This window comes from Jaculus jaculus, chromosome 1 (genome assembly GCF_020740685.1).
Source record: "Jaculus jaculus isolate mJacJac1 chromosome 1, mJacJac1.mat.Y.cur, whole genome shotgun sequence".
NCBI lineage: Eukaryota > Metazoa > Chordata > Mammalia > Rodentia > Dipodidae > Jaculus > Jaculus jaculus.
This window is the reverse complement of record NC_059102.1, coordinates 318607949-318621168: the sequence shown is the minus strand read 5'-3', so window position 1 is coordinate 318621168 and position 13220 is coordinate 318607949. Positions and strand designations below refer to the sequence as shown.

General features: G+C 39.5%; 1 protein-coding gene and 1 pseudogene across 6 annotated transcripts in view; both read left to right on the top strand.

Moving 5' to 3' along the window:
- Nucleotides 1–13220, top strand: part of Rgs7 (regulator of G protein signaling 7) — a 462943-nt gene that overhangs the window by 369540 nt on the left and 80183 nt on the right. The gene's annotated exons all lie outside the window — the stretch shown is intronic.
- On the top strand, nt 178–2995 carry LOC105943734 (annotated as a pseudogene).

Genomic DNA, 13220 nt, shown 5'->3' with positions numbered 1-13220 from the left:
TGGGTTCAAACTACCCAATGAAGTATATTAATGTGTGCCAAGAGGCCTTGTGGGAATGCAATTACAATGACATTACTTTGCAACTGCTAACATGGAGACAGTAAACCCAGCCCAAAAGCTGGTATGGCTTGATACCCATGGGCCTTTAATGGATGGCAAAGGAAGGCTGTCCCCAGCATGAATACACAGAGGAAGGATTACAAAAGCCAGTATTCTACAGCTTCTTTCCAAAGTGATCTGCTCAGACACAGGGGGATTTGCAGATTTGCAGATCCTAGCTTCCTCATTCTGCTGGAGCGATCTCATACACGGAGGACGTCCTTGACACCAGAGAGGCAGTGTGGGCAGGGGAGTAGAAACACGCCAGCTGTCACACAGAGGTTGGGAGATCAGGAGTCTGAGACTCAGAGCCTCAGGTGACATGTGGACTTCACACCACTGCTTGATGTGAACAATCCTGCCCATGCACATCTGCAAACACCTGTCAAGTGTGTTCAGTGGAACCAGGCGTTTTGATCTGCGATGGGATGGAGCAATGTTGAGAGAGATATGATCTTGGTCTGTGTCAGCATACCTTCAAGGAGACAGAGCAGGCAGGACCCACGCATGAACTTTGCACTTCAACATATAGCTAGTGTATCTAGCTTGACCTCTCCCTGACCTCTAATTCTTCTCCTAGCACATCCATCAATTGAGGACTTGAAGTCCACACTCAACACTCTATGGGGCACCCTGAATGCATTAACTTCTGATCCATTCCAGAATGTACACTAGGAAGAGTGTGAATTTTGGAATTAGAAAATGTGTTTCATATGCTGGTTTATTGTTGTTGAGCCTCAGTTTCTGCATCTGTAAAACTAGATCTCCAATAGATTGAGTTTTCTACCCAACAGAGCATCTATACTCAGTGGCCACTCAATCAGTCCTGCCCTTCCTTCTTCCTTCCCTTCCTCCCTCCCTTCTTCCTTTCCTGCCTCACACACTGTTGTTCCTTTCTGCCTCTCCCATTCTCTTTGCTTAAGGTATCACACAATCTTCCTTTGTAACAAAGGGCTTTTTACACAGTCTTCATTATAGATGACATGAATCATGTCAGTAGAGCAAACAGATGAGAAAATGGTGGTGAATCTTTCAGTTACTGCTGATTTCATGAATGTAAGATTTTATTTCTGGCTCTCAAAAAGCTTGGCAAGCACCAAGAGGCATACAGAGCTGTGGTAACAGTCTAATGGACTTCCATTTCCAAATCATATTATTCTTGTCTTAAAATGTCCTCGTTGATTTCCTTGGAAACCTTAAATATGAATAAGATATGCATTCTACACTTCAAGGTTTATAAACATGGTGATGTGAGTTGTTTCAGTACTTCGGCGAATTTCATTATTTTCTTTTAGAGAGGGAGAGAGACAGACAGAATTGATGTGCCAGGGCCTCAGCCACTGCAATCCAACTCCACATATGTCTGCCACCTAGTGGGCATTGTGACCTTATGCTTGCCTCACCTTTGTACTTTTGGGATCTGGAGAATCAAACATGGGTCCCTAGGCTTCTCAGGCAAGTGCCTTTACTGCCAAGCCAACTCTCCAGCCTGGATTTCATTCTTTTTCATTTTAAAATAACAGTATTGGCTGCTGCCAGTCTTTAAGGTTGACAGAAATGCAATGTTTATTTAGAATTGTGATGGTTATATAATTAGGAATGTTTGAAACAGAATATGCTTTGTGTGCTTTAAAGAAGAAAGTCCTTGGGCTGGAGAGATGGCTTAGCAGTTAAGCGCTTGCCTGTGAAGCCTAAGGACCCCGGTTCAAGGCTCAATTCCCCAGAACCCACATTAGCCAGATGCACAAGGGGGCGCATGCATCTGGAGTTCATTTGCAGTAGCTGGAAGCCCTGGCGTGCCCATTCTCTCTCTCGCTCTCTGCCTGCCTCTCTCTCTCTCCCTGCCCCCCACCTCTCTCTCTCTTTCCCAGAAAGCCTGCCAAACCTCAACCAAAACTTAAGCCCAAGGGCAATGTGGGAATTGGGGGTTCTGCTGTGCCACCACCTCCTATTAAACACAACATGAATATTGGAACCTGGGATGAAAAGGGGTCAATGGTTAAGGCTCCACCAACCCAACCAGTTCTGCCTCCTCAAACTATAATCCAGCAGCCTCAGCTATTAATTCAACAACCACCATTGGTGCAAAGCCAACTGTCTCAACAGCAGCCTCAGCCACCACAACCACAGCAGCAGCAAGGACCGCAGCCACAGGCCCAGCCTCACCAAGTGCAGCCTCAACAGCAGCAGCTGCAGAATCACTGGGTGGCTCCTAGAAACCGGGGAGCCAGCCTCAACCAGAACAATGGAGTGGGAAGTGAGAATTTCGGTTTAGGTGTTATACTTGTTAGCACTTCGCCTTCTAGTGTACAGGTGCATCCGGTGTTGGAAAAGCTAAAGGCCATAAACAACTATCATCCCAAAGACTTTGATTGGAACCCGAAGAATGGGCGTGTGTTTATAATTAAAAGCTACTCTGAGGTTGACATACATCGTTCCATTAAATACTTTATCTGGTGTAGTACTGAACATGGTAATAAGCGTTTGGATGCAGCTTGCCGTTCTTTGAATGAGAAAGGCCCACTCTACTCTTCAGTGTGAATGGTAGTGGACATTTTTGTGGAGTGGCTGAAATGAAGTCTGTTGTGGACTATAATGCATATGCTGGTGTCTGGTCTCAGGATAAGTGGAAGGGCAAATTTGAAGTTAAATGGATCTTTGTGAAAGATGTTCCCAATAACCAATTACGGCACATTCGCTTAGAAAATAATGACAACAAACCAGTAACCAATTCAAGGGACACTCAAGAAGTACCCCTAGAAAAAGCAAAGCAAGTACTTAAAATAATTGCTACTTTCAAGCATACCACCTCAATCTTTGATGACTTTGCACATTATGAAAAGCATCAAGAAGAGAGGAAGCCATGGGAAGGGAAAGAAATAGGAACAAACAGTAACCACAGTATGAAGATTTCTTGTTCAAATGACAACACTAATGATGTAGATTCTGGAAATGCCTAATAAGTCAAAGAAGACGTTATTAAAGCTTTTTTCTGCTTAAGGTGACATCTTTGAACACTTTAACACAAAATTGACTCTTCTTGTAATGGTTTTCATCAGCACATCTGCCCTTATACTCTTACCAAACACACTTGAGAACTGTAACTTTGTCAAGCGCATTTTTCCTGGAGCTTTTACCAGTATCTGCTCTTTCGTAATTATGCATCCTAGCTAAGGCACAGAAGACTGAATGAATGCAAGGATTCATTAACTTGGAATTTGTTAAATACTAACAGTTAACCATTAGAAGTGGTTCAATGATGTCAGAGTCATACTGCTTCAACTTTTTCTTTGTTGTAGTTTTTAAATTATCAATTTTTAGCCACTTGACAAGATTAAAAGCAAAATGATCATGCCATATTTAGTCCTGGAGTTCAAGTCTAAATGTTTATGTGAAAAAATACTGTAGTAAACTTTTAATATGGCAAAGCAACCTTAAGCTCTATTTTAGCCAAATGAAACATAATCTGAAGTAATATTAGAACATCTCCGTTGTCTTCAAACTGTTTGGTGTAACAGAATATTGATATGCAGCTTGGTGGATTTCACCAGTTAATGCGCATTGTTCTCCTCTCCTTCCCGCAGTTATATGTATACTGAGAAATATGTATTTGTCTGAGGAGTTATTTTGTTTCTACCACTTAATGAACCTCAAAATTTTGAGTAAATGTACCTCAGTCTAATCAGACTTTTTATGACCTTTATAACTACATTTAAAACCCTTAATTCCTATTTCTGGGTGTTTGTGAGCCTGATTGCTATCATGAAGTAAAAATTTTATTATTCTAGGTATTCACTAGCTAAATAAACATAGTTCTTGTTTAGCAAGCATATACTGTTCCTCAACTCTCTTCTCCAGCTTTTGCAGTGTCCTGGCATCCTTAAAATACTTTGAAAATATGGCCTTGATCCATGAATTAAATCAGTATCTAAGTGAATGTGTTGATGTTTTATTGATCAGATCTATATAAGTGGGAAGACAGCGTATATCTGGGTATCCTTATAGTTATCTTTTTAACATCTTATTTTTTTCATTAATTATATATCAACATTAATTTTGTATTTTGAAACAAATTGATTTTGCATAATTGAATGTGTCATGCATCTGTATTAACTGATTTGATGTCATAAGGTTATGAAAACAATGCCCTGCCCCTTATATACTGTTCCAAAAGGAGAAAGCTATGTAGAATGATATGTTAAGGGTGAAAATAGCAATACAGTAGATTGGAATACCTAAAAAAAAAGAAGACATCACCCCCCCATGCACACCACACACAATTGCACACAAAATTCAGTCACACACAAGCATACCACACATGCATATATATGTTAAAAAAAAAAAAAACCTGTTTAGATTATTTGAGTGTGGTGACCCATCCTGTAATCCTCACACTGGAAAGATTGAGGCAGAAGAATCATGAATTCAAAGGCAATCCATTAAAGATAGATATAACATTATCTATGACTCCTGATGGGACATCTGCATTGTGGTGAGAAAATAACTAGAGCAATTCTAAACACTAGAAGTACTTTCTTTTCATTTGTAATTAACATATCGTTCACATAAACATCTTTTCTGTAGTAGCGAATGGTTGATAACCTTTAAGCGATTAAGTAAATCCTTGCTGTACAAAGGGAAGCCTTTTTCTATGTTAAATCATACTTAAAACTCAGTTTCTTGGTCTCTTAGTCACATTTCTAGTGGTGAGAACTTTAGACAGAGGCTTTTCATTTTGTCTCTGAGCTTTTTTTATTTATTTATTTTTTTTATCTGGATCTCAATATATAGCTCAGACTGGCCTGGAAATAATAAGGTACTACGAGATAGATACAAACTCATGTTCCTTCTGCCCCAGCCTCCTAGGGTATGGGATTCTAGCTTACCAAAACATTAAAAATAATAATAAATGTTAACCCACTTTTGTTGTCTTTTTCCAGTTTAACATAAGAAACTACCTGACCAATATTATCAATGTCATTTTTTATGTGTCCATACCTCTATAATCTTACTTAGCACATTGAACAAATGAACAAAATTTTTGTTGAGAATTTTAATATATGAATGTCTAGTACCTAGAATGTCTAGTACCTTTACCATTTTCCCTTTTCTTTGCCCCTCCTCTCTTAACCCATCCTCTGAGAACTCCCCTATTTCAAGGTAGTCCTTCTGTTCAGTTGTCCCATTCTTTCTGCCCCTTCTTTTTCAATGTATCAGAGCCTTGGAGGCTGTGTTAAGAATCTTCTTTACTGTTGAGTTCTCAGTAGCTTCTTATTTTCCACTGAGATGATCACCAAGTCTCCTCAGTGTCTACCACAATCTCCAAAGAGACAGTTCTTTGGCTAGCAGTGAGAGATCACTCATATTCTTTCCATAACTGCATCTAAAGTGTTCCCTGAGCCATGGCAGATGCGATCCAGTGCTTTATAAACAAATTGTGTGTGGGTCCATTCCCCTTGAGTTATCCTCTTATACCCCCCTCACCGTCCCCATACTGGTACTGGTCCTCCTCAGTGGGGTTAGTATGCACTGTGGGGTTATGAGTTTCAAGTCTCCCTGGTATTTGCTGCCTTCCTTGTCTGGGGCCTGGGCCATCTCCAACGAGCTGCCTGATGCTTTCTGCATGGTTCTCTGACTGGCAACCTACCGGAGTCTCCAGTTATTTGACATATGTGTGTGTGTGTGAGTGTGTGTGTGTGTGTGTGTGTGTGTGTGTTGCTTTTTTTACTTTATTTATTTATTTATTTTAATTAATTATTTATTTATTTGAGAGCGACAGACACAGAGAGAAAGATAGATAGAGGGAGACAGAGAATGGGTGCGCCAGGGCTTCCAGCCACTGCAAACGAACTCCAGACGTGTGTGCCCTCTTGTGCATCTGGCTAACATGGGACCTGGGGAACCGAGCCTCAAACCGGGGTCCTTAGGCTTCACTGGCAAGCGCTTAACCACTAAGCCATCTCTCCAGCCCAACTTTATTTATTTTTATTGACAACTTTCATTACTGTAAACAAAATCCCATGATAATCCCTCCTCCCACTTTCCCCTTTGAAACTCCATTCTCCATCATATCCCCTCCCCCTCTCAATCAGTCTCTTTTATTTTGATGTCATCATCTTTTTCTCCTATAATGATGGTCTTATGTAGGTGGTGTCAGGTACTGTGAGGTCATGAATATCCAGGACATTTTGTCTGGAGGAGCACATTGTAAGGAGTCCTACCCTTCCTTTGGCTCTTACATTCTTTCCGCCTCCCCTACACAATGGACCCTGAGCCTTGGAAGGTGTGATAGAGATGTTTCAGTGCTGAACACTCTGTTACTTCTTCTTAGCACCATGGTGCCTTCTGAGTCACCTCAAGGTCACTGCTATCTGAAAAGAGAAAGTTCTCTATCCAAAAGTGAGAGTAGCATTAATATATGGGTAGGAACATTAAGAGAAGTGCTTACTGGGCAGTTTGGTGAGGATAGTGTATACATTTAGCCAGACAGCAACAGACAATATAATCCCAGGGCTCATATGACTACCCCTCTTGTAGGTTTTCAGTATCAGGGACATATTCCCTCCCATGGAGTGGGCCTCCAGTCAAATTAGAGGGTGGTTGATTTCCCCCTAACAGATGTGCCACTATTGCACCCATTGGCTCATTTGGTCTGGCTGGCCAAATATAAGGCTTGCAGTGTCCACTGTTGAGTATCTTCACTGGTGATTTCTGTCTCTCCCATTGAAGTGCATTTAGCATGGCTTTTTCCAGCTTTCTGTCAGCTGGAAGAGGTTTTCAGCTCAGCTCCAGCAGAATTTTTCAGTGACCTTGCAGCCCAAGTATGTGGAGTTTTTAGCAATAGGTCTTACCATCTATTCTTGGTGGGAAACTAAGGGCCTTGGCAATGGCCCATAATGTTTTAGGGGCATCAGAGACCTCTCACTGGAAGATATCCCATCCCTGGCACTGAAAAATTTCTAGTAACAATCTATGTCTCCTGAGGGTTTCATTGTCCAAAAAAGTAGGTTTACAATGTGACTTATTTATATCCTCTTAAATTTTGATTAGCCTTCCCTCCAACGTTCCTTTACTCAAACTCTACCTCTGACCTCACTTAGGCCTTTTCACTTCCATTAATCTGTTCTTCTACTTACATATACACGTTAGCATCCCACTAAGTTCCCCCTCCCTCACTTTATGTTCCTTTAATATCTCCTTTCTAGCTTAGTGGCCTCTGCTACTGAGTTTTCTTCCTACTTACACTATAGCTTAGATCAGTGTATGCATGATGTGAAAACCTTATGAATGGGAAGAATCCTAGGCACGCTTGTGGTAGAGTCTTAAAGTGGCATTTCCTGTATCCAAGAAAGAAAATAATGCGCTGTCCGCACTACTTGTAGTCCTGCCTACTATTGCAGAGCCACTCTGAAGTCTCCCAGAGAAAGTCTACAGGTTGTCAGAGCCTGAGAGCTCAGTTCCGTAATGGAGCTTCCTTATCTTGACACATTTCATCAAGGTTTAGGATGCTGTATAATAATCCTATCCTGACTTTTTAGTAACAGCCTTCATTATTGCTGTTGAATCAGATGTTAAAACATTAAAGTCCTCTAAATTACTTTTATTCCTTACCTTTTCATTCCTACAAATGTACCACTGATTTCTCTCTTTAAATGATTTTAAACTTTAATGTATGTTATTAACATAAATTTAAAACACTATCCTTTGAGCAATTATTTTGAAATTTCTGTTTTTTAAAAGGTAGTTATGTCCTTAACTACAGTGAAATTAAGTATAGTTTCCCTATATATTTTTTCAGGCCATCACTGATGTGATTTATCTGCTCGATGTAGGTCTGATTATAGTTGAGTCATAATGCAGATGTAAGAAGTAACAACTGACTAACAACACTCTGTACTTCCTAGAAGTTTGCCAAAATGGCTCCCTTCTCTTTCTGCTCAGAATGAAATGAGAAGAGGAAAAGCAAAGCTGGAATGCATAAGAGAAAAACTATTTAAAAAGCAAAACATTCTGGAATCCATAGAGCTGCGATTTGTGGGATGGTAATAGGATTAAAGTTTCCTTTCTTAAGAAATCTGCCAGCTTCACAGAACTGGATCTAATCCTCAACAACCCGCCATGTATCCCCAGTGTGCATGCATGAGGGTTGGTCAGAGTGTGTGCAGGGAGAGCAGAGAAAGCCATGCTGGATTTTGTAACCCTTAGATGTGAACATGGCACCAAAGTGGAAATCTCTGGTCCTGATAGGTAGACCTTATTCTTTTTGTTGTTGGTGTGGGGTTTTTTGCTCTGTTTATTTGTTTATTTTTGTTTTTTCGAGGTAGGGTCTCACTCTAGCCCAGGCTGACCTGGATTTACTATGTAGTCTCAGGCTGGCCTTGAACTCATAACAGTCCTCCTACCTCTGCCTCCTGAGTTCTGAGATTAAATGCATGTGCCACCACACCCTGCAGAAAGAGAGAGAGAGAATGGGCATGGCAGAGCCTCCAGCCACTGCAAATGGACTCCAGATGCATGCACCACTTTATACATATGGTTTTACATGGATACTCAGGAATTGAACTCGGTTTATTAGGCTTTGCAGGCAAGTGCCCTAACCACTGAGTAAGCTCTCCAGCCCGAGGCTTTGATTGTTAAGGCAGCACAGGCCCTCAGACGTTTTCAGTGAGTTTAAGAGCAGTGGGAAGAAACTGGGAGGTGAGCGAAGCTCTAAACCTGTGAAGGGTTGCTGCCAGTACAAGTCAGCAGCCGTACCCAAAGGCCCAGGGTGACATCTCAGGCTCTCCCGTCTTCACGCCACCAGCCTGGCCACCGTGTGAGAAACCACACGAGGAACCTGGGACGAGAAGGGACTCCAAAATAGGAATAGACCTTATTTTACAAGGATTTTGACTTAATTAATTTCAACAAATTTATACTTAAAAGGAGATTTGGGGGCTGAGTAAATGGTTTAACAATAAAAATGAGACTTGCTTGCAAAGACTGCTGGCCAAAGTTCAATTCCCCAGTACCCATATAAAGCCAGGTAAAAAAAAAAAGTGGCACATGTGTCTAAAGTTTTTTTGCAGTCATAAGAGTCTTGGGTGAGTTTCCCTTTCACCCTCTCCACACAAATGTACAAATAAATAAATAATATTTTTTAAATAATAAAATAATGTCTGGAGCTGGAGGGATGGATTAGCAGTTAAGGCGTTTGTCTACAAAGCCAAAGGACCCATGTTCGATTCCCCAGGACTCACATTAGCCAAATGCACAAGGGGACACATGCATCTGGAGTTTGTTTGCAGTGGCTGGAGGCCCTGGTGCACGCATTCTCTCTCTGTCTCTCTCCCTCTTTCTCTGTCAAATAAATATAATAAAATCTTGGTTAGACAGTGTTTTGTTTTTTTTTTAATTTCCCAAAGTACCAGCTTCCTTGGCATGTGCTCCAGTATTCAATTACTGTGGTTAAAATAATTTCCAAGTGAAATATGAGTACTACATTTTATTTTACAGAAAAAATAATAATGGCATAGAATAAATTCTAGTCATTAAAATATTAGTAAACCTGGAGAGAGTGAACATATGCTAATTGTTTCATTATTTATGGAGAGATGCATTCATCAGAGTTTAAATCCTAAGGTTACAAATCAAGAGACAAGTATGTGCATATTTGAGCATTTATTTGCAGAGAAAACACTGGCCATTGATGAGATGATAATAAGTTTTGTTACTTCTGAATTATTAAAGTAGGAGTTAAAGAAAAGTCACTCCATGTAACAAATGACCAAAATAAAATTAAAAAGAGAGAAAAAGGAAGACAGGAAGATTTTAGGAAAGGAATTCAAAACATAATTGTTCTAAGAATGAATGGAAATGTTAAAATTTGTCTATTATAAAAAACAAGGCTCTTTTAGGTTGAATTTTAAGCAAAATAAACTGACTCAGCCAAAATCAATGGTGAGACAAAGATATACCAGTCAAATACAAGTAGAATATGGAAATAGTAATTGTAATATTGGTCAGATGAAATTGAAAGTTATTAGTAAAGTGAAAATTCATAGGAAAGCAGAAAATTAATGAAAGGAAAACCACAGGAAATACAGTAAAATAAAAACAGAAAGATGGACTGGAGAGATGGCTTAGCAGTTAAGGCATTTGCCTGCAAAGCCAAAGGTCCTCAGTTCAATTCCCCAGGACATATGTAAGACAGATGCACAAGGTGGCACATGCATCTGGAGTTCGTTTGCAGTGGCTGGAGGCCCTGGCATGCCCATTCTCTCTCTCTCTCTCTCTCTCTCTCTCTCTGACTCTTTCTCTGTATCAAATAAATAAATAAATAAATGTTTTTTTTAAAAGATATAATGAGGCTATTGGACTTTAACATACCTTTCTCAAGCCAGATTGTCAAAATATCAAGTGTGGAAAACTCAGCTGAGTATATCTGTACTTTATTGGCCAGGTCTGGTACATAAAAATATGCCAATGTCATGAAATTCTCCTGTGCTATTTGTAAGAAACCTCCAATACAATTTATGGGACTATATGTTAAGAGAAATGCTTATTGAATTATTATTTCTAACAGCAAAAACAAATGAGTTTAATAATTGGGATATATATGCAGTGAAAAAAATCAAATCCTCTAGTAGAAATATCAGCAATATCATGAATTGCTAATTCATCAAATGAAACTAGTAATTTATTTTGATGGTCAATAAACCTTGAGATTTTCTTTTAGCAGGTATGTTTTAGCCTATATATGGTGTCAGATAAGTGTGAGGTTCCATCAGTGGACACCACAAAGATGGGCAGAGAAACATTCTCCAAAATCCACAAAAGCACCCTAAAAATAATAACAAGCTTCAGCCCTCTGTCTGTATAGAAAGTGTCAGTAGTATATCAGCCCAGATTTATCAGTCAATCAATTAAATAATGGGTAAGGACCTGAATACCTATTTCTCAGAAGAAAACCAAATGCTCAAAAGACATATGGAAAAGTGATTAGCATAATTAATAATTGATCAATGTAAATTAAATCCATAGTGTGATAATATCTCATGCCTTTGAGAAAGGATTTCGTCAAAAAGGTGGAAGACAAGTGTTGTCAAGGATATAGAGAGGAGGACTCATACTGTTAGTGGTGGTGCAAATTAGTACAGCCTCAGATTGTTAAAAATCGGATTTCTGTCTGGTCCTGCAACTCCACTGCTGGGTGCATGAATACCCATAAAAATGACCAATATGTTAGAGACACCTGTACTTGTCCAAGTTCACTGCAGCACTAAAGGAATGAAATTATTTCACCCATCTGTCAAAGGATGGATAGATAAAGAAGATGTGGCATATATACAAAATGAAATAGCATTCAACATTTTAAAAATAAACAAAAGGAAACTATATTATTTGTGATGACATGGGTGAACATAGGGACGTGTCAAGTGAATTAAGCCAGGCCACAAAGGGCAGATTCCACATGATATCACTTGTGTGTAGAATCTAAAATGTGTTGATCTCATGGATGCAGACTGAAGTGAAGGGTTTTGGGCTGGATCAGGAAATAGTGAGATGTTGGATAGAGGGTGTAGATTGCTTGTTATAAATAATGAGATCTGGGCTGGAGAGGTGGCTTAGCAGTTAAGGCACTTGCCTGAGGAGACTGGTGGCCCTGGTGCACCCATGTTCATCCCCTCTTTCTCTCTCTCTCTCTCTCTCTCTCTCTCTCTCAAATAAATAAAAATAAATCATTTAAGGAAAAGAAGTGACACCTAGCGTTGTGGTCTAGACTCTTCATGGACACAACCCCTCTCACACAAACACGCACACACATGCACACAAATACTGCACACATGGGAAGAAAGTAGAATTAGTCCTCAGAGTAAACATGAACAGATTATTTCAGAAGCAAATGGAGCTTCCTCATAACAACACACTTCATGTGTTTCATGTAGGCTGTAAAACTGAGTGTCCCCCAAGCACATATGTGGTGTTTTTTATTTCTAGTCTTCATGACTAAAGATTCTTGTCCTTTCCATCCTTAGTTGTGAGGATCATAGTGATTTTTTTGCTGATTGGTTTGGTAGAATGCTTCTGAAGACACTTGTCATAGACATCAATGTTTTCGCAGAAGACTACTCTACCAAGTAGGTTACAGAATTAAAGGATTAACTGCATGCTGGTACTCACATCCTCTTGTCTCGCTCAAGCACAGACATGGTCTAGAAAATTTGACTTTACATCTGAACTATAATTTGCATTTGGACCAGATTCTGAGGCTCTATCACACCACTACCACACGAGTGAGGAGCCTCTCATGAAGGCACTTGTTTGTTTGATGCCAGTAAGTCATTAAAACTGTCCTATATGGTTGTCCAGAAAGTTACTTCAAGGAAAATGTATGAAAACTTGGAACTAAAATAAAGTCCTCAATAATAGAATGCATTTTAAGTAGAAGACAAGAAATAGCTTTTAAAATTGATAATTTCAATGTTTTGGTAGAGTATATAATAGTCAAGGGTTATGTTTTTAAAAAAGCAATACGAGATTCATTCTTCATATCTAGGCATGTGTGTCAGTATATCAGCCCTTTCATCAGCTAAGTGTATCAAGGTGCTGCACAAAATCCTCAAGTTGAGCCTCAGTTCAAACTAAGCATAAGTACTCTCTGTTTTCTGTTCATTGATAAATTGGGAAGTTTCCTATCTCATGTGCTCAGAATCCTACCTTGTCCACATATTGCTCAATCCCTGCTCTGCTGGTGAAGAATAAAATATTATCTGTGTCTGCCAATGTACTTCAACTCTTTCTAAATTCAACTGTTGAAAATCAGAATTTTCCAGCCATGACCATGTTTGCTTTCAGTCAACAACATCCAGAGTATTCTCTGCTCTGCTAAGCCAGACTCTGATTTCCCCCTTTCTCTCTTTGAAAGTCTGGCAGACAGACACCTAGGAAGATTTTATTAGTTGACTTCCAAATCGTTCTGTCTTAAAATAAACTATTCATTCATTTATTTAGTCACTCATTACATGTATATTCCTATTTACATATCCATATTCTCTCTCTCTGTCTCTCTCTCAATATACATATGTGTGTGTGTGTGTGTGTGTGTGTGTGTGTGTTTCTATGCTTTTTTAATGCCTTTT